This window comes from Esox lucius, chromosome 20 (assembly GCF_011004845.1).
Source record: "Esox lucius isolate fEsoLuc1 chromosome 20, fEsoLuc1.pri, whole genome shotgun sequence".
In the NCBI taxonomy this organism is placed as follows: Eukaryota; Metazoa; Chordata; class Actinopteri; order Esociformes; family Esocidae; genus Esox; species Esox lucius.
This window is the reverse complement of record NC_047588.1, coordinates 794,354-817,595: the sequence shown is the minus strand read 5'-3', so window position 1 is coordinate 817,595 and position 23,242 is coordinate 794,354. Positions and strand designations below refer to the sequence as shown.

General features: G+C 39.1%; 1 protein-coding gene across 7 annotated transcripts in view; it reads right to left on the bottom strand.

Annotated features, from left to right (window-relative positions):
- The window catches only part of phactr4b (phosphatase and actin regulator 4b), a 126,586-nt gene extending 109,982 nt beyond the window's left edge, over positions 1–16,604 (bottom strand). For 3 of the 7 annotated variants that reach the window (XM_034288740.1, XM_034288737.1, XM_013132791.3), the window contains exon 1: positions 16,440–16,603. The gene's annotated coding sequence lies outside the window, so the exon portion shown is untranslated. Of the gene's footprint in view, positions 1–16,439 lie in introns of all 7 variants that reach the window. The other 4 variants (XM_034288741.1, XM_020045181.2, XM_010867370.4 and 1 more) reach the window with 4 other exon arrangements.
- Positions 16,605–23,242: the final 6,638 nt, after the last annotated feature.

Below are 23,242 nucleotides of genomic sequence, written 5' to 3'. Positions count from 1 at the left end.
CCTCTGCAGGGGTATGTGTTGGTACTCTGACTAATTAAACGATCACCCAAAGAGACATCCACTTGTGAAAATAAGGTGGCTATCAGATAGTTGTTAACCCCAACACGTGCTCCAGCATTAATATCAGTTCCGTCCGGTTTAGTGACGTTTACATGTAGGTACAATAAAGTATTGTTTAGATCAACGTAGTCCTCGCCATTCCCGGTAATAAAGAACTCCAGAGGGGCTGCGTCTGATATTGCTGATAGGGTGGTATTTCAATGTATGTATTTTTCTCAATAGATGTCTGTGTGAAGGGAACAGTGAATAAATCCAACTCTGTTTTCATACATTCACCAGACATACGGTGTAGGGGTGCCATCTTTCTAACATAAATTCTTAATCAACTTTGCAGTGTTCTCTTTGAGTGTCCTCCGAGCTATCAACTTTGCGGTGTTCCTGTTGAGTGTCCTCCGAGCTGAATGTCTTCTTTTAACCAGGGCACTTGTTTTTGTCTCATTCTTGCGTTTATTAGTCTTTGGTAGGCTCCTCCTACCAGGTAGTCTCTTTCTAACACCTCGAGTTATAACCATCAATCCTGAGACGTCCTGCTGTTTTGTTTGTTGTAACATAACACCGCCAACTATATTCCTAGCCCCATTCTTGAGATGTGGTTTTGCTATTGAAAACCTGCATTTCAACAAAGGTATTCCCATCCGGAAAAGACACCCTAGACCAGTCCCATACATTGCAGCGCAACCATGATACCTCGGTAAACCGTTACCAGCCTGTGTTGTGTAGTAATCAACATACCTTTGAGGATCATGGTAGAGTTTCTGAGGCTGCATCTTATAATCTAAAAGATTGTTTGACGGGTCTGAATTGTAATTTTGCAATCACCTTCCCCACTACGAATGAAACCAGCTGGTTTTGATCAGATTTTACCTCAATACAGATCTCAAATTGACACTTACTAAGAAGGTACGTAGTGTGGCTTGTCGTACGTCACTGTGACAACATTGTTATTTTCCCTGCAATATGTACAGTTCGCAACAGTGGGACATGACTGTCACCAACACGTTGATAATCAGTTATATCTGTGTAGAAATATAGGGTGTTAAACCCAGCCAGAAAATCTGTGGGGAATGTTCCGTACCTTGAAGCGTACCACCACTTGCCTGGTTATAAGGCTAAATATCTGATCCAGATCCAAAATTTCAAACAAAAATGGGGCACGCCTTTTCGAAACATTCTATTTTTAAATTCATCATACTCTGCCACTAGTTTTACTATGCCATTGTAATAACCGGTGTGAGTTCATATTTCCGAGTTGTCGTTATTCGAGTCATGTAGGTCAAATGCGTTTTCACCCCATGGAAATGTCTTCCACGTATGCGGTATTAGAATTCTATCAAAGATATTTCTTTCAAATCTATACCTTTGGCAAATGTTGTGGTATAGCACAAACTCGTATTGTTTGGATAGACATGTCTCGATTAGTTACTGGGCAGCGTTATGTAGAAGCCACCATCAGCCATGCTCATCGCAGTCAATGTAAATGACGTGATCCTGAAAATCCTGGAGTTTTATCCAGTTTCTAGGTCAAGCACTTGATGGTATCCAGCTGTTGAATTTCTCAGGCCAACAAAGCCATTTCACAAGACTCTTTTTCTTCCTTTTCTGTACTTTCTCATCCAGAACTGCTTCCACTTTAAAAGTTCTATCCTTAGCCACGATTATTTTCAACAATTCCTGTTCATAAAAGGTCCCAACTATCACATCACCATTGTAATCTTTTATTCTATATACAGGAGGTACCCGCGGAATGCATTCTGTTGTTGTAAAATATTCATCTGTGTACCCTTTTTCATAGCCTTTTGTAAACACTCGTCTCAACATTGAGAGTCTCACAGTATCCCTAACCCGGAACTTGTAGCTTTGATTACCATTTCTCATAATTGTTGAACCATACAGGCTCTTGAGAACTACTCAAACATTTTCTTCACAAAAGTCAGCAGGCTTCATCTTAATAGACCGATGGTAGCTATGGTTGTATCCACGAACTAAATCTTGAATAACCTCAACATAGCGATGAGTGTTGGCAGTTGTGAAATACCTCCACATTCATGATTAAATTGTTTTATTAAATCTCTCAACCATACTGGCTTTTACATCATTTCCTGTAGCAAAATATTTTATGTTCACTTCTTCATTAACATTTCAAAATGGGAATTAAAAAACTCCTTCCCCTTGTCCGTTTGGACTTTTTGCGGTGTTCTTCCTTCTTTTAATATGTCTTCAAATGCTCGCTTTACCTCTATAGCGCTTTTATTTCTCAGCACACGAATCCATGCGTATTTGCTTATACATCTATGCATGTTAACATACATTTCATGTTATCATTTTCCACACTGTAAGCACTCATGTCAACCAAATCCAGCTGAAATTGTGAATTTATATTATGAACTATAACTTTTTTTCTTTGAAAATATATAGCCACAGAACTGAAGTTACCCGTCCTTAGACAACATACTCTTTGCTTTTGTCGCACCATGACGCCACTTCAGTGCATACAGCACCTTCATTAAATGTATCCATGTATTCATCCCGGTTCTCATGTCTCTGTGTGATGTTCGGCTCCAACTTGAGCTCATGCAGAAAGTTCTCAGCGGCCGCGTGAACACCAGTCATCAGTGCTTGAAAGCCTAAAGCGTTCAAAGCCTTGACCAACACGTTTCATTCGCAGTGTTAAAACTGTCTCCATGATGTCATCATAATGGGTCTAAAAATAATCAGGCGGATCGAGACAAGAATGTCTTGTCTGACCCGGGTGGTCCACTTCACATCCGATGCATGCTTTGTGGAGAATAGCCCCAATAATTTTTTCCAGAATCATACCCAATGTTGCTTTGATGATCTTTAAAACTTTTGGTGCAAGGTGTTTGTCCATTTTGTGGTAACTCTTATTAGCATTTTAAAGCTATGACAGATTAAGAGGACCTAGCTGATCACCAATCTGGTCAATCCAGTGGTAGTTTCTTGCTGGGTATGCTGGTGGTATCGAGCTGTCGGGGTCAGGGGTTCCGTAGAAGGCTTCAGCGTTGTCATCCCAGGTGTCACACAGCCAGTCCTCAGCCTTGGGTTCTTCAATCACTGCTTGGTGGTAATCTTGAGACGTTATGTAAATACTTCCGACTAATTGATAGTCATAGGCGGTTTGTCTGTTTTTATTCTGTGTTGAGGACGGTGTTAGCTTAAGGCGGGGCTTCAGGGTTTTACGTCAGTCGAACAGTCCGCAGTCGCAGTCACAATCTAACCCGCTGACATTTTCCGGAAATAGTTCCAATCTAACAGAGTCATACTCTTTCATCCCCTCGACAACTTTAAACAGTACATCTACCGTATTATGTGGGCATTGTTTTGGCCCCAAACAAAACACTTTTCGAAAGGTGCCCTATAAACTGGCATTAAAAACCATTTGATCAGTCACACCAGCCTAAACTCATGGCCTTTGAGTAATTCATAAAATGCAACATCCATTAGCTCTGGGTTGAAGATGTATCCACCGATCCGATCATCGTCCAATTTCCATTCCTGTGCCAACATATCCTGGTGTAGTTGATGGATTCGGTTTAAAGTCTGCATTGGTTTCTTTGGGGCTGGCATGTTGATTGCATCTATGCTGTCCATTTGTAATGTCTTACCAAATCTCTGAGCTGCGTTTAAGATGTTAGCTTTCAACGGTGTTTCACCCAAAACATTGATCGCCGCACAATCCAATGTTTTGTATTGTGTAGGTAGGTTTACTCAGGCAAGACTGAATGATCATCACCGATTTCTGCCTGTTTAAATACACAGACCAAGCCAATCATCCCATAAAACATGAGAGGTTAACAACCACCGGCCATCTGTTGTAGCACTTGTCAGAAGATAAAACACCTGGGGGGTTATAGAATTGCTGAACACCATTTACCCTCCCAGGTCGAAATCCGCGGAATCGCAGACAGTGCTCATTTGCATAAATATTGATGAAAATATAATCGCCAATCACCCCAAAAGAAGTGATATAAAATCATTCTTCTTTATTTTATTGTGTTTTATTTCTAGGTAGAAGAACCATTTTTTTGGGGTTCCTATATTTTTTACCATCTATTATTTAATTTTTTCATTATTTTCAACCAAATACAGTGTAATTTGAGAGTAAACGCATGAAAATATGAGGGAATACCATTGACACAATTCTTTATAATCATTATGCTGAATGGCAGAAATATTTTCACAAAAATATTTTTTTGCCTTTCCAATAGATGAGTTTTCTAAATGGTGACCCAGAAGTCTGTTTTTATGTGTTTTTATCCTGGTTGTGATTACCAGGATACATCATAATTGGTTGTATCTGTTACAGAAATGAATCTAGGACCCAAAATGTCCAAGTAGTGAAATCCGGCCGAAATTCCTACCGACCACTTAGGGTTAAACACCAATCATCTTGCCGCTGACACAACACTAATTTATTGTCAAGATGTGCCATGCCAATAGACCTTTACCCAAAACGACTGAGTGCTGTAAGAAAATCAAAAGGTGATTCAACAAAGTATTAGTTTAAGGGTGTGCACACTTATGCAACCAGGTTATTGTGAGTTTTAAATGTTTCCCCCTCAAAGATTTCAGTTTGTTTTCCAATTGAATTGTTCACATTAAAGGTGGAAAATGTTCAGACATGATTTATTTTAGTCTCATTCATCACAAGAACCTGGCCTTTTAACAGGGGTGTGTAGACTTTTTATATCCACTGTATGGCTGCATCTTCTATGCATAATAGACAGAATGGAAGGTACAGAAAAGTAGTAGTTCAGATGGTATGGTACTACAGGTCGATTTTCGTTGCACAGCATAAATAAAACATATGTGCCACCAAAGCTAGTTAGCTACTGTTTATATGTTAGTATCTTATTGCTAAAACAAATGCTTGATGTTAGCTACCTAAGATATTGTGTGATGTCTGTTTCAAGACACAATTACAATGAAGTGCAGTTTCATTTATTGCCAAGACGTACAATAATGACCTTAACCTTTTCACGCGTGAGTTTCAAATATGCCTTAACGGCCCCCCAGAGTGAGTTTTTTTGCGCGTGAGTTCAGCACTCACTCAGAGTTCCAGAATTGAATCTGCAGCTTCCCAAAAACACCATCCTGCTTACTAGTTATGCATCTATTTTTTTATTTAAATTATATTAACAAACTTCTACCGGTAGTAACTGTTAAAAATGTATATTGAATAATTATGAACCAATCTTAAAAATGCTGTCCTATTTCTAAAGATCGCGGCGAGAAATATACTGAAACGCTTCACTTGTTGTATCAATAAAACATACGCAATCTATCAGGCAATAGGTGGTGTGTAAATTGTTTTACGTAATTATTCAGAAGCTCTCAAAAAATTATAAATTCCGATTCTTGCATTTAGTAATGGACAAATGCGATCAGTGAAAAGGTAGATTTTTTTAAGATTACGTTGAACTTTTTTCTCAACAAAAGTAGTAATACTGTTTTAGTTTGCGCCATCGGTTCGCTGCTAGATCTGCCAATTGAGCTATTGTGCATGAACCCTACGAAAACAAACTGACTGGATTAACCCCACGTTAGCTACATGCATTGAGTGGCGTTCAGACGGTTGACATGAACAGTTACTTTGCCAGCCAGGTAAGGAACACTAAATACATTGCATTGCAAGCTTCTCTTTTTGACTCGAATTCAAAGAGCTGCAAAAGCTGGTTTATGTGTAACTGTAGCTAGCTAGCAAACGTCAGCTAACCGCTAGCTAACAAAGTGTGACCTGTAATGCAGTGCAGCTAAAATGAAGATCATAGTTTTCCCAGGATGGCAAATCTGTCCGAAAGACTGGCAAATGTAAATGACCATCAGGTCTTAGAGTTACTCACCTTTCTTTATCTTTGGTTGATAAAAAGCATAGCAGCACCCTCAACAGGTAACGTAACTTGAAACTTTTTGACCTGTTGTCAGTTCTTTCAGGAAATGGTTAGATGCTCTATAGTAGTCGCTAATATAATTAGTTTTTGCGTATTATGTTTATTGTAGAAAATCTAACTGCTAGTGTTGGCTGCCTGTTGGTACGTAAGTAACACTTTTTTATGCTTGCTACCTGGTTAATATCATAGTTTGGTCTTGAAACAATTACAATCAGGAAATAAAGTTATAAACGCTGTTTGAGCTAAATGTGAGTAAATAACAGCGCGGTCTGACCAGCCATTGTTACGTCACTCGTACCTAGGCGTTCTAATGATGCGTTCTAAACAATATGTTCTAATCATACCGGTGTGATCGTACGCTTCAGGGACCACTCTAGACTGATCACACCGGTGTGATCGTACGCGTCAAAGGGTTAATCGAATTCAGCATAATGATTGTGACAAAGGGGTTTGATTTTAAGATGCAAGTTTATAACGAGGTAGTATGTCTCAATACTTGCAAACTATCCCTACTACATACTAAAAGTAAATACGTCACAATTTTCCTCGAAGTAAGCACATAGCCATAACACTTGCAAAGCAAACATCCAGCATGGGGTGATGGTGATAGGCTAGGACAACCAACTTTGCCTTCCATGCTAGTAGGGAGAAGATGCGATGTGCGGCACTCTGAGGAAATAACTCAGAGAATCTCTTCCATGGTAGAGAAAGACATGCTGCCCACAAGCATTGTCTCTGGCAAGGGAGCTACTGCGGTACATCGAGCCAAATTACCAAATACCAACGTCGTGGCTGCTAACTCTCCCTGACGGGTGAACTGGGATTTAGTTTGCTCGTTTTGCGCATACACTGCAGCTGGCAGTAAATTATGGATTTAAAGTGTTTGTGCATCACATCATCGTTGCAGCTGGGCGGCTTGTTATACTTCAACCAGAGCAACCCTCCATACATGGCACTGGAGGCCAAACAAGAACAAATGAAACTTCCGAAACACCAGCTCATCCAGTCATGCAAAACAAGATGGAAATCGGTGTGCAACATGTTTGAAAGATGTTGTGGAAATTTCTTTATACAATGTATTCTCACTGAGTAAAGGACTGAGTCCCACTGTTAAGATAGGTACAGCCTGTCGGGCTGATTGGAGGTAGATGGACGTGGTAACGTATGTGAAGTAGTTTGGAAGGCGTAGGCTACGGTGTGTAGACAGTGTGGAGTATATTGATCTGTGTTGTAGTTTTTTTTGCTCAGGTTGGATGGCTCATTCTCCTCTGATCGCCCTTCACCCCACCCCGCGGAGTTCAGCTGGACCGATCGGTGGGTCTCCTTGGAGGCCCGCTCGGGACACTGCATCGTTGGAGTCATAACGTGGCCAAGCTCTGTGGACCTTTTTGTTGTGAACGTGGAAATGCTGTGGGCCGCTGGAGGCCGTTTTCTGCTCCGCTTTGGAAGTGTTGAGCATGTCTACGCGTTTAAAGAAAAGTTCCAAAAGTGGGGAGTTGTACACACCAGGTGTACACACCCGTAATCTCTTTGGCCTTGCCGCGAGTGATTCAACGGAAACAAGCAGGAACGCTGAACCGCCTAAGGGAGGGGTGCGGACGGTCAGACAGGGGACCAGAAGGAGCATCAACCGGTGAGATTGTTCCTTAATACAGTTTTCATATGCTTTAGTAAACAATGTGGTTGTTTTTGTAAGTCAGATTAGATGGTTTTGTGGAAGTTGATAGATGGATTTGAGAAAGTATGGTGACTAGAAGTTTTTTTTGAGTATTGCAGTCAGGGCGGCTGTAGTTAGAAACATGTCGTTTTTGTTCCATGTCCTGACACCAATTCCCATGCAGCAGTTGGACTGCGTAATGGAGTATAGCGTGCTCCTGTATGTTTGGATGTTGAAGTGTGGTGTTTTGGTTAATAGCGACTGTAGTTAGGCCTGACAACCATTCCTATGCTGCTAACCTATTGCGTTGCGATTAGTGCTGGATTATAAGCGGTTGGACTGCTTGAACATCTGCAATTTAGGTTGGACTTAAATATGCAATTGAGATTGGATCTCATACTTTCAGTGCCTGTAGAAGGCTCCTGTAAATTGCCGCAATTGTTAGTCAGCTTATGGTTTGGATCAGTAGTTATGCTACAGAAGTTGTATATGCACACGCCACTTGTGTTTGTTGTGTATGTGGTTATGGCCCGAGTCAAGGGCATTTGTCATTGTCTGGTTGTGGTCGGTCTAGTAAATGCATTTGTCCATTTTGGTATTCCCTGTGCACGAGGGATCCGATTGGCTGCATTGTATATTCCTTGATAGAATATTGGATCTCGTTTACCGAGGTTGGTGTTAACTTGGAAGTTTTGTAATCGCAATGTTTCGTCTTGTTTGGAGTGCGTTTGGGCGAACGCTTACATTGCGTTGTTAACATGGTTATTATGCGAGGCCTACTCTTTTGGCTTTTGCCTTTGTGTTGAAATTGAATTTGCCTGATGGCTGGCACACGTGGGAGTGTTAGCCTGCTAACTTAGGTGTTTAAGAGAATATCGTCCGAAATATAATTAGAGGGATAGCTTAAAAATTGGTATAATGATGATTATACCAATTTTGGTTTCATAATGAGGGGTTAAAATAGTGTTTTCTCTCTCCTTGTATGGAGTGGGAAGCAGACGATAGCGAAAGTTTTTAGTATTAAGATAACATGCTGTTTCCATGAAGACTGGATTCAGCCAATATAGTCATAGCCTGCAAATAGCCAAAGCCAGTTTATTCCCCGTTTAAATTAACCTAAAATTAGACATCCTATTTTAAATGCTAAATTGAGTTTGGTTAAATAAAGGAGTTCTCTTATAAGTGTTTTCTAACGATAACTGGGATAATACTTGTGTTTTTAAAACCAGCGCCTGCTACTCGTTCATGGAATTTAAATTCTGGAATGGTACGTTTGTGAACAAATAGGGTATTGATGTAAAGGTGTTTAAGGCTACATTGAGTATCCTTTGGATTTCTTATTGAACCTTGATTATAGTGACGTCATAAATCTGTTTTCTGCCTGGAGTGCCATTCTTAAGAGTTTCTTAATTTCCACCATTATGTTGACTTGTTGTATAGATAATGATGAGCACATTTTTACAAACTGCGAAAATATTAGGTAGGTTGGACACTAAATCTAAAATCTTCAGTTAACGAACGATGTTGGTTAAATTGATAGTATGGTCTGGGGACCATAAACAAACATTTGGCCTTGCAAATGGCTCACCATATATGTGTGGAGCTCAGAGCTTCAGGAAGGGTGGGCAGGTCCACTGGGATGGCTTCCGCCACCCTTAACATTATATCAAGGTAGCATATTACTAAGGGTTGAATTCGAGTGTTCAGCCTGTTCTCACCCGTGGTAATTTTACCAACACAAGCATGTTCAGTTTTGGGATGATAAAACATTATGTGAAAGCTGAATTAGTTTTCCTTTTGGTTGCTTTAATGTTTACATTTATGATTTCGAATCAAATTGTAGTAAGGGTGGAGACCTTAAGTTATCCAACATTGTTAATTGCTAGTACAAATTTGATGTCTTTGCATGAGATATGCGTGAAAGAAGCGATTTTGGCTGACCGCCACTATTTTGAACGACATAGACTTACATCTAAAATTGAGAAAATTCCCTAGACTTTAGGAGGTAAATTGAGTCATGATGTTTGTTGGTCTCAACTTAGTTTGGCCGTTGCCTGTGGAAATGCAAATTTTTACATGCTACTTTGGGAGTTCCTTCACACGAGCGATCGTGTGTGTGGTACAGTTTTTTATTTCCTTTGTTTTTCTTATTTTCGGTTGTTTTGGTTGGATATTCAGTTTGCGACGTTTACTGGATGTATGTTAGATTCCTCCCAACTATCGATTTTCTTTTTAATTTCGGTCCTGTAATGGTTCTGCTTTCAAGCTTGAAGTCATTTTCTGTCGTGAAAGCAGAGGGGGGAATGTATGAAATGATTACTTAAAGAGGTTACATGAATAATCTAGTTTGTCAAATTGGGTTTTTGAAATGTATGTTTTATGTGAAATCTAACATGGTTATGGTTGAGTGGAATACATCTTACCATTTTGAAATGGTTTAGCTAAGCAATAAGTAATTTGATGGGTGTGTTACTGTTCAGTTAGTTTAATATTTGATTAGAAGTAATCATATTAATCTTATGCACTATGGAATAAGTGGGTAAAAACGTGCAGGGAGCACATTTTGTTATTCCTCACATGTTTACAAAATGTTGCCATGTTTTAATTGATATTGAGAAAATAATTCTGCATCGAGTTATATTTCTGGAAAACCAAGTTGTGAAGTCTTACATAGTCTAAATTGCATAAAGAGAGGTACAGACCCACTGTAGCACTCCACTCACTGACACAAAAAAAAACAGTTTTTGAGATGGATTTTAACTTGTTTGGACTCTTTAGAAGAGAAACAGACATTATCAAAATTGGGTATTCTAATTCTAATTTAAGTTCTGTCCTAGTAGGCAATCATTGGAAAGTTAATGGTTAACAGAGGTTTCTTTGAGGTGAATGAAGAGGAGAAAAAAAAGGTTATTTTACTATTGTCAATGCCTGGGGTGTTTCAAGATAACAACAGTGTCCCTTAGTGATAAGGTGACAATCCTTCAAGACCAGGGTCTGTTATCCTTAGGTTAGTAAACCACCCCCCCATTCCAGGGAGAGCCCTGCGGTGATAAAGGAGTAAAAAGGGGGGGGTCATGATTTATGACAGGATTTCAGAGTGTCTTTGATGTGCTAGGATAATAAGAAGAGACTTGGAGAATTCACAGTTTCATCTTGTAGAGAAATTAGGCTAAATAACGAAACTGTTATTGATTTCAAATGTTCTACTCTATTTGGAGAGAAGAAGTAGAGAGATATTGGAAATATAGGGTTTGAGTGTTTGATAGTGTGTGGTTCTAATGTATCAGCGAGATGCAACAAGCTAACGTGATGGACATATGTGATGATGTACTGTGCAGTTGGAACTAATCTTCTCAAGGATAATTCACACATTCAGATACAGAACACTTGAAAGCGATTCAGCAACAGAGGACTTGCTGGAGCCCAGAGAGAGACTGAGCTTGGCTTAAAAGGACAACTGTGAGGTGGCTGAGGTGAGATGGATCTCACAGACACACAGACAGACTGTCCTACAGCTGAGAGAGGAGTCAACTCTGGCTCGCTGCACGTCTAGGTGCCGCACGTCTACAGGATGCTGAGTTCCTGTGAGCTGGACTGATTTGAGTCCTGATGATTCTGCAATGTGATGGAGAAGGCAACCTCCGACCGAGAGGATGGAGGCATAGGAAAGATCTACTGCACAACATCATGCTACGCTGATTGGGTCCATACCAGGTACATCTCATCTGCTGTCCAGGTAGCTGAGAGAGGAACCTGGGGTCGACCACACGCTACACAAGGATTGCAGTGTTTGAAGGTTAGACACAGTGAATTGAAGTCACTGAGGGAAAGTGAATATTCTGGTGCTAGTAACTAGTCACTTTCTACATGGCCTTTAGCTCTAGAACCTTTAGCTAAAACTGGTCATCTTGGAGTTCACAAAGGAGAACACACAGGTTCTCCTGGCCTGGCTGATAAAACAGCTAGAATGGAGACAACAAGAGCTGTGTCTGCATTTGAGCTGTGAAGGACAACACCTTGGAATATACATCTGACTTTTTCGTTCTGTTACATCGGCCTGTCAAAGAAATGGTTCATAACTGACTGTCTGACGTTTGGAGGAGCACAACATTTGTGATGGCTTTGGAAGAACATCCAAATGGAACCATGGAGAGGACTTTTCAGTGAATTGAGCAATTGGCATGAGAGAACTTTGTAACAGTGATGAATTGAAGGATACATTCAGTGATAGGTGTTTATGATGATTTTAACATAAAAGTTTTGCTGTACTATGTTATGATTCTGTATGATGACAATGTGTGATCTTGGAGTTAATACGAAGGTAATCATCTAGAAGAATGTAAAGGAGGATCCAAACATTTCAGATTTGCTAAGTTCTCTAATCACTAAGGGTAATAATATTGACTGGGTCATGTTGTTAAAGAGTACTGTTTTGTTGCAGTCTACATCCTAATGAGTGAACTGTTCAAGGTTTGATACCAAGGTTTGACATGGTATCAAGAGGATGGATTGTTGTGGAAATTTCTTTATACAATGTATTGTCACTGAGTAAAGGACTGAGTCCCACTGTTAAGATAGGTACAGGAATGTGGGGGATCTGGTATTTGCATAGGGGACATCTATTGTCTGTCCAGATGGAAATCAATGGGTTTTAGGACAGGATAGGAGAAGATACAACAGGGGGCAGTAAGGTCAGTTGGCCCCTTTGGGTAAACACTACAGTAAACATTATGGCAGGAAGGATAAGGTGGGGGAAGATAGCATTTGACTTGTGTGATAGAACAAAGGGAAAGGTGTTTGATTGACATGAGACAGATGGCAGCATCTTACCACACCCCTTTTTCCTATGTAATAAATACTGTCGAAATGATGTTTTATTTGGAAACTATTCACTGTTACTTTGTAACCTGCATACTTTCTCCTTGCAAGCAAGATTAAAACCGTTTATTGCGCAATTGATTTCTCCTGTCTTACCTACCATTTTCATACAACTATTTGGATTTTAGAAATTGCCATCACAAAGACTTCTTGAACAACGGTGGGCAGTTACAGCTGTTCTGTCTGACCGAAAAGTTACAAAGCTGTAAGAAGCCAGAACACTCGAGATCCGAGATGAACACTGGCAGATAATGGAGGAGATGTGCAACAACCGTCATGTCCACAGAAGCGGGCGTGTCAATTTACCCCATCACCTTCAGCCTGCGAAACACATACCTGATGAGAGCTGAGGATGACAGCAGAAGAGTGACAGAGTTCAAGGCAACGGTGCGGCAGTCCTTGAGTGACCGCATGGAGGTAAGCTATTTCATTGAGTTAATTTCCTTAAATTGTTTTTTCAAATAGCGTAGGAAGGAATTATTAAATTCTCTAGCGTGTATTAGCTTACTATTAGCCTATTATGATGACTGTCATAATAGCCTGTTTGGTTATGAATTAAGAGGGACATTAATTAGGCTATATTGTTCACCACAGGTTGACACTGATGAGTTGGTGGCCAAACCAGCGCAAATTGCCGCTGTCCTGGATCCTCGACATAAACATGAGAGAAGCCGCAAAAGAAAAACATCTGGAAAATTGTGCTACTGTGGAAGTGGCCACTGATGAGCCTGGCGCTGTTGATACTGGGGGAGATGAGACAACAGTGCCTACTAACCAGGCTGGAGTTGTACGACGCCACCAAGGCAATGCCTTGATGTTGCTTCGGGGACAGCGCCCCACAAAAAGACCCAAAGGCAGAGGTGGACACCTATCTGAGAGACAATCCCCGGGATATCCATTCTGTCTGAGAGGATTTTCTCCGCTGCTAGTCTGACAGTAAATAATTTTTGCACAAGACTAACACCAGTCCATGTCAACATGCTGATTTTTTAAAATAAAAACCAGTAGACGAGCTGTCCGGTCATGCAGGTCATGCTGTAGCTGAGGAAGGAGGTTTTTTTGAAGAATGTTTCCATTATGTTGGTTGTTTTTAGAAAGGTGCTAATTTGTTGTTTATGCTAGAAAAAAGATTGGTATAACTAGCTGCAAAACACACATTGCAATGAACATTATGAGAGAAAGTAAAAATGGCATAGTTATTTAAGATACATTTAATATTCTGCTACTATGGCATTACAGCCGGGCTAACTAGCTAACAAGATCTTTGGCTGGCGAGTTAGCTGCTTTTTGCATTACGCTGCTTTTTGCGACTGGCATGAAGCGTTTCGCCACAGTCAACTCTTGGATCACATTACCATAAAGCAAATTGAAATTAGTGTAAACGTCTTAATTCGAAATAAGTCTACATGTGGCTGGTATATGCTCACACCATTTTATTGTTTGGCTATGTGCTCACCTCTCATTCACAGAAGAGCAGTTTAAAAACATAAAATCTGGACATTTTGGGCAGTAACAAAGTTTTTTTGCTGGACCGCGTAAGTTGAGCCAACCAAGAAGAGCGAATGCCTGCCTGGCGGCCTCAGACGCGGACCTGCAACCAATAGGTCCCACATACGAATCTCGTCACACTCAAAGCAAATTACGCAAGTAGTTATTAGTAAGCCTATTACTAGCTAATAAGCTGTTACATAGGTCATACATTTCATAGATGCTATATGTGGTGGAAGTAAACTTAATAAGAAACGTTAGTCAGTTTAACACAGTGCTTATAGGTGTCTAGGGAAATATTCAAACTCTGCATGTTGTTAATGCGTGACAAAATATCAAATGTTCGAGATGCTATACCAACACAGGGCAGACATATAGAACCGTGGTGTGGTGGTTAAAGACACAGACACTTAAGTGGGAGCCCCCGGTTCAAATCCAGTGAGGGCAACAAGATGTATCACTTTTTACTGCGGGCCAGTGGAACTAGGCTTGCCTGGACTGTTTACCATTTTAAAACTCTTACTAATCACTGACCAGGTTTTACTTATTTTTACTCATCACTAACCATGGGTAAAGTTTTTAAAGTAGTCAACAAAGACAACATAGATACACAAGGACAAACACTAAGTTACTTGTCATAGGCGTAGAAAATACTAAAAGCTGTATAGCATGTACATTGAAATATAATAGGTGATGCGGTTACAGATGGGATTCAAACTCAATCACATGACGATAGACTTCTGCATCCATCACCTCTGCTATGTTCTGTTTGAAGAACAGGACAGTCTGAAAACACATCTAGTTTTAGCATTAACACAACTGCTAAAGTAACCTACTAAACATAGCCTATAGTTGTATGGCACTCACTCAGACTAGTCTAACAAAAAAAATTGCCACAAACAACGTGTTACTTTAACATGCCCTTTGAAACCCCTAGGTTAAAAGAAAAACTGAAATATTCATACATTCCAATTTAGCTCTTGCACAACAACAATGTATAGAATACTCTCATTGACTATTGTGTAGGCACAAACCATGGTTTTCAGGCATAGCCTACAGATTCGGGAGCCTCTAACACCGCCTACTGTCTGCATCTTCGCTCTAGCATACAAAGCAAATTTAAATTTACAGGAACATTTATAATAAATCCTCTCAAAATTATAACTCACCATTTGAAAAAACAATTACCAACGACCCGTGCGTGTACCTTGGTTTGTTTAAACAAAAAATGTAATCTACAACGCAAACGTGTGTAGTTCAAACACAGGAAAAAGCAATGTTTTTTAATTTAAAAAACGAGAGCGTATGAAAGACGGTTTCTCTTGAAACAAATGTCGAGTGACACTGAACATTGTGAACCGTGCCTTGTGTGCTCATAAATAGCAGAGCTCCAGCAGAGCTTGTATTTGGAGGAACGCGTGGTTTTGGATACAAAGCAAAAATAAACACGGCTGGTTATAATCTACACGGACTGGTTATTGCATGAAACATACAGCGGTACACAGTGCAATAAGCTTAAGCTGCAGAGCACACAAGGTGAAAAACCTGACGTTATGCCCTTGAAAAGAGCAGTTAACCCTAATTGCTCCAAGGTCTTCGTCAATTATGGCTGATCCCCTGGCTGTGACCCCACTCCCTGAGAGAGCTTAAATTTATATTTCACACATGCAGTATCATACGGCTACAACAAAATGTATCCACAATATTGTTCAAATTGGCTATAAAACTCCCGCGGACAGGTATTTAGCATAAAATGGAAAGGCAAGTCATATCCGTAGAAACATTTTGCTATGGCTACTGTACAGTACATCCAAGAAGCCACTGTAAAATGTCTAAGTGGGTACAGTGGGTAAAACCAGCATCTAAAGAAATTTCACAAAAGAACAAGTCAGTCTAATTTCAAACTTACAAAGTAGGCCTAGCCTAGAAGTTGTGCGTATCCTATTGGCTATTAGCAATAATGGCTATTTTCTATTGTCGTTCAAAACGAATTAGAATAGACTAACCTACGCCATCGTGGTATTTGAAGCATAGCCAGCATTTACTACAATGCATTTAAAAAAAACACCATCAGCACCATTTAGCACACCTCTTAGTAGGAAACAGAGGATTGCTTGTTACCCAGTGCAACATCACTGCTCCATCCCGATAACATCTAGAGTGCATCACGCGCATCCATTGTGCCTAAACGCTAGCAGAGCATCAACGGAGATCAATGTAGACAATACACTGATTTAAGCGGCAAACCAAATAAACAATCGGAAAACGGATATAAAATGATTTTACTAATATATTAGCAAATTAGTTAATGATGTTACAAATCCATATTTTCAATACAATGGTCTCTTTTAATGATCGGCAAAGTTTAAACTTTCATTGTGTTTTGCAAGGAATTATTCAAGACTGCTGTATGTATACTCTACCATGTTACTTCAGACATCACGTACCTTCCCTCCTGACTCATGAGTTGCCCTTCTATTCCTCTGAAATCAGTTACAGTTTTAGCTCCTCAGTCATGTCACCACCAAACACTTTTTTTCTGCCCCAGTCCCCCTTTGGAACTTTTTTCCCGGAACTACCGGAAAACCATGTGGAAGGCATTTCGGTAGTAGTAGTTCTTGTATGACACTGCAACCGGAGCGCATGAGACCGGTCTGAGAGTTGCAAATCGAATGTGTCTCGCAATAAAAATACTTCAATACCCAGCATACATTGCAAGGAAACCGGTCCAATCGCACGGCTATGAGCGACTGTGTTAGTATTTAATCTAATTAATATTAATAATCTAAAAGTCCTCTAGCCAGCTTTGTATCTTCAGATGGCATATTATTCCAATTAGCTCTACTCGAAACTACACTTCCTTTGATTAAATATTGTTAAAAGGTATTTACGAAAACTCAGATCACAGCCCTAATTGTCTTTTCACAAAAGAAATCGGACTGTAGTGCAGGCCAGTCAAAAACAAATAATAAAGATCTGCAAAATAGGTTTAATACCGCGGTAAAGATAGTATCAACGTCCCGGAGAAAGGACCACTTAGGGACCGGGGTAAAAGCGCAGTCCTCAGACCGACGGCTTTTTATGATACATTTGTTAACTTATTACTTGAACATTTATTTTTCAAAAATAAGGAGGTACAGAATTTCTTTAGGAATATTTTTAAGTTTCCTTTTGAAATAGCTTTTTCAAATTTTGAGATAGTCATACAAAATCGCAACAATATATCTAAGAGCCTCAACTTAGATTTTTCACAAATCATGAGGCACAAAGGTTTTACAAATATTTTATATAAAACTTAGATTTTTACAAATTGTCAAGCATAGATTTTTTTATAATGTGTTAAATTATCCTTTGAAGTCGCTTTTAAAACAGCAACAACAAGGAAGCTAAGGCTGCTGTGCGGCTAACTTTCTTCAGATCTAATTTTCATGACTTTTTTCTGCCCTTACTGACTTGCCTGAATGCATTTCATCCTCTGCATTCTCAATGCAAATCATTGTACTCAGATATTTGCTAATTACCTAATGTAGCAGGGACATACTAGAGTGACAAATCAAATGTACTTTTCCCATGACAAAGGAAAAAAATAGATAAGTATGATATCATAATATCATTCTGATATTAACCCAACGTCAGGAACAGAAATCATAATTTGTCTCATGCACAAGTTATATTAGTGTTTAAAATTTGTTTCACCATGATTTACTTTCTAAAATATAATTTTTTTTAAATTGAAAATCCTGTCATCAGGTTATTTTCAAAATATATTCTTAGGAATGGAGATTACTGTACCATTTAAACCTACAATTTAAGGCGAGATGTGTAATAAGTTGGGCATATCTGCGCGATCGCAAAGTAGAATTAATAAGTGTCAACTTAACAGAAAGTGTTATCGGATGTTTTGTAATTACCTATTGTTTTTCCACAAGTGTAATAACCTGTACCGATAAATGATAATTCTATATGTAATTACAATGTAATACCGGTGGTAAAAGCTATTTAAAAAGGAAACTAAGTTGAGGCTCTTAGATAATGTAATGAGGAATATATTGATGCAATATGGGATGAATATCTCAAAATCAGAAAAAGCTATTTCAAAAGGAAGCCATAAAATATTAATAAAAATGTATATACCTCATTATTTATGACAATTGAAAAAGCTATTTTAAAAGGAAACATTAAGATATTAGTAAAAAAGATATGGTTGATAATTTGTGATAAATAAAAGTTGAGGCTATTAGATAATGTAATGGAGAATATGTTGTCGTGATTACGGATGGATGTCTCAACTTCTGAAACCATTTTTTGTCCATTTTAATGGGGTCATTAGCCCTGGGCGTCCGGGGGCTATTACCCCAGATCTCAAACGGACCAAAAAATAAATAAATAGCCCCTGATCTATTCATCTATAATTCCAATTGCGCGTTATGACAATGTAGCAAAATGATTAATATGTTGCAAATAATGTTGCAACAAATGCGACAGCATTCATATCAATCACAAGGTGGTGCTACATAATAGACAAAATTTGCTCTTGATCTACATCTACATTTTTACTGGTGCATATATTACGGGGTGAGGTGCGAAAGGAGGGGTCAGTATGAGGTTTATTGTACACTTCAAAATACGATACATATCTAACTATTTGCTTCTAAATATATTGAAAGATTAGTAATGTCATTGTACGTCAAAGGAGAAAGGTCAGATATTAAAATATATAGGTCTACAGTGTGCTATTGGCAAATCACTTGCAATACAAAATATTATCACTACAGTCTGTTTTAATTGGCTAATAATCAATAATCATGTTTTGGCTGTTTTGTTTTTTTTAGGGCCTAAATGGAACAAGTGCCATTGGAGGAAGTCTGCTTTGTGAGAATTCCTCTACATGATATACACCCAAACCCTAGATAACTACATTTGAGAGGTTACTGAATCAGTGCACTTCAGTTTGCTTACATTACAAGAATTAGTTAACCACTAGTTTAGAGGTTTTGCTGGAACTGCCCGGTCGACTTTAAATCATATTGTAAAAGGCTGTGTTTCAATTGAGATATTAAAAAAGCATTCTGGCATTTGGGTAGTATTCCACCTCCTTAGATATGTTGATGTAACATTTGGTTGGATACAATTTAATATAATTAAATTCAAAATATTCAATATATTTCCTGCTTCTCTTTGCCTAACCATAACAGATACAAAAACGATGTAAGGTATAGTACAGAATTGCCAATGTATTTGTTATTTCTTCCCAACTCTGTTCATCTGAGATGTTGATGGAACACTGCATCCATACGTTTTGTACAACATAACGAAACATGATCTGCTTCCTTGGCATGTAGGGTATTTTGTGTCAGATTGGTGATTTATGAACCTTGTGGGAAGGGCTTCTAGATTGACATTCGGTTTTCAGGTTGGGACTTCCAGTGTGACATATGTACTTCCTGTATGACGTGTGTTAGGGCGGAACTTCCGGAATGACGTATGCATGTCCGGTGACTTTGTAATTTATGATTACATTGATGGGGTCGGGGCTTATGATCTCAGAGAGTTCTGCCCATTTTTTTACTTTAACAAGAGATGGGCCTTAAGATCAGATCTGCCCATAATACTAACTGTAGTATATGCAGGTTGACAATAATCCTGCATTTCATGGTTTGTAGTCCAACAAAGCACTACAATTAACAAACAGTGCATGAGCAATGCTATTATTTTGAAGGAACAGTCATGGCCTGGGCCGACCACACATTATGCCTAAGTTGTCGTGGTTGGGTTTAAAATATTGTTAAAAATGAAAACAATGATTTTGGTACATGGGTATGTATGAGCAATGGTGATTTTTGTAATAAAATTGGTTGTATTAAGTCAGCATTACCTTTTAAGTTGCATTATATTGCAAAACGTTACAAAGTTACCCAGAAAGTAGCGTATAAATTTGTATGAACAACAGTGAATCGTTGACTGGTCTGACACATATGTTATATCAGGTAATCAAAACATTTGTAAAGGCATATTATGAAATTGTACAATGGGGATCAATGCGAGATTTTCTTCACATTGGTAGAAATGTTTAACAGGCAACGATTGTTACAATCTGTGGTATTTGCAAGTTTGAGAATACCGGTCTGTGTTAGTGTGGGCAGATGCTGGGAGCTCCGTGTAAAATGTGCTGCATTCTCGTAATGACCAACTAGTGAAAACAAATTTTTGATTGCTGTATTATGGTCTTGTGTTTGTTAAATGTTGAAAAGATTAATGGCGATAAAGTGACAATAGCTAGCGTTTATATAAAAGCGGATGAGTTTGTCGTTGATATATCAAATTAAATGACGTGATGTCACGGCTCAGCCACGATAACTAAGAAGAACAGCATTTCTACCGGACAGGAAGTATCAATATATTTGGTTGTCAAATGTCAACAACCATCTGAACTAGTTAATTAAGCTTTATACAGTGGGGAGAACAAGTATTTGATACACTACCGATTTTGAAGGTTTTCCTACTTACACAGGATGTAGAGGTCTGTAATGTTTATCATAGGTACACTTCAACAAAAATCCAGAAAATCACATTGTATGATTTTTAAATAATTTATTAGCATTTTATTGCATGACGTAAGTATTTGATAACCTACCAACCAGTAAGAATTCCATCGCTCACAGACCTGTTAGTTTTTCTTTAAGAAGCCCTCCTGTTCTCCACTCATTACCTGTATTAACTGCACCTGTTTGAACTTGTTACCTGTATAAAAGACACCTGTCCACACACTCAATCAAACAGATTCCAATCTCTCCACAATGGCCAAGACCAGAGAGCTGTGTAAGGACATCAGGGATAAAATTGTAAATCTGCACAAGGATGGGATAGGCTACAGGACAATAGGCAAGCAGCTTGGTGAGAAGGCAACAACTGCATTGAAGATGGGTCATGGCTGGGTCTTCAAGCATGACAACGACCCGAAACACACAGCCAGGGCAACTAAGGAGTGGCTCTGTAAGAAGCATCTCAAAGTCCTGGCCTAGCAAGTCTCCAGACCTGAACCCAATTAAAAATCTTTGGAGGGAGCTGAACGTCTGTATTGCCCAGCGACAGCCCCGAAACCTGAAGGATCTAGAGAAGGTCTGTATGGAGGAGTGGGCCAAAATCCCTGCTGCAGTGTGTGCAAACCTGATCAAGAACTACAGGAAATGTATGATCTCTGTAATAAAATGCCAATTAATTACTTAAAAATTATACAATGTGATTTTCTGGATTTTTGTTTTAGATTCCGCCACTCACAGTTGAAGATTACCTATAATAAAAATGACAGAATTCTACATGCTTTGTAAGTGGGAAAACCTCCAAAATCAGCAGTGTATCAAATACTTGTTCTCCCCCCTGTACACAATTTCAATCTAACGTAAAGAAAGATGTAACAGACGACCAAGTTAAGAGGCGTGACCTGCTGGAAGCGCCCCGGCTGCGATGTAAAGACAATATTAAACCCTGCTGAATCCACAGAAATCAGCTGTTTGTATCCAGCGTGGAGTACGCCGTTTACACTGTAAGTACAAGTTATTTTATTTGAAGTAATTGATTTGAATTGTGTTGAAATTACAAACGCTAACAAACAACACATTTGAACTTTTTAAGAATGTGTAAATACATTTTACGATTGAGCAATCCATGCGCTTTTATCTGTCTTTCATATTATCTGTTTAAATCTCTGGTTTAGGTTGAGCGGAATAAAAGCCAGCCGTGTTTGGTAAACACATTTTTTGGGCCTTCAAATCTTTGTAAGTACACTTTTGACATAAAATGTTATTAACAATTACGACAATATGCATACCGCTGAACCTTTGTATTCTATTTACCAACCAACAGATTGAAGACCCCTGGTGATGATACATAGTACATCACCATAGTGGCTTCAGTTACGGACACCCCACCTTGTGGCTGCACAGCGTCAGGGGATTTTTGTTTCATTGTTTTGTTTCATGCTTGAAAGCTGAAGGTAATACATATTTTACCGTCAACTCATCAAAACTGTGATGTCTGTAAATGTATGTTTGAGTTCGAATATGTTAACCTATAAGTGGATTGTTATTGACATGTTAAGCTAGAGAAATGGCGAAAGATAATGCTAACAACAGACCAGACACGGAACAACCAACATCTACACATAATCAACAGACCACACCCCAGAATACAAATGAACCGACCATTACTTTGTTACACAGCGATACACACAATAATCCTCAGATTTGTTAACCGTGTTTAGTAGCCCATGATCTAGTTGACTCTCCGCCGACCTCTCTGATGCAAACTCATTGCAATGATGGCGATGTTAGAGTTATACAACGTAATGCGTTTGACAACGTTGAATTACGACAGTTGATACATTTACAAAACAATGGTGAAGTTGGTGATTTTGGCACATTCTATGCAATCATTATGAGAAATGCAGTATACGGCGCCCCACATCAGAGTGATTTATTGCTTTGACCTTTGGACAGTTGCATCTGTGTGAGAATATGAAAACGATTTTTGATTTATGACCGTTATGGTATCAGTTATTTTTCCAGGGGGTCCTGTTAGAGAGGGAGGGGATACAGCAGATGATTCAGGGGGGATGAAAGAGTTTAGGTCAAAAGGATAATAAAAAACGACATTTTAAGAGTTGTTAATTTATGTTGTTAACAGTTGTGTTTATCCGGGGGGTCCATGTCCGGTTAGGTGGGGGTGATTAATAAAAGTGTTTTATGGTTCTGTTGATCTAAGTGAGTCTTGAGATGAAAGATGGAGAGGAGCAAGCAAGGGGGGTTGAGAGTGGGTTGGGGCTGGGAAAAGAGGGTGTGCAACTGGTGGTGTGGGTTTTTTTGATATGATCAAGTTCATTTATTTATATAGCACATTTAAACTGCCGCTAGACAGACCAAAGTGCTTTACAGAACAAGCATATAAAAATAAAAGCAGCAGAACAACCTATAAACACAGAGAACATCTAAGCTAAGATTAACTTTAAAACAAAGACACAAATGTAAAATAGTACAAACAGCCCAAGAAAAGTAATCAATATGCTAACGAGAACAGGTATGTTTTAACCAAAGACTTAAAAGCAGAGAGGTTGGGAGCCGTTCTGATCTCCAGAGGCAGGGTGTTCCACAGACGAGGCCCTGCCACCACAAAAGCACGCTCCTCTCTACGCTTTAGTCTGACACGAGGGACTACCAGCAACGACTGGTCATGGGATCTGAGACTTCTGGAAGGA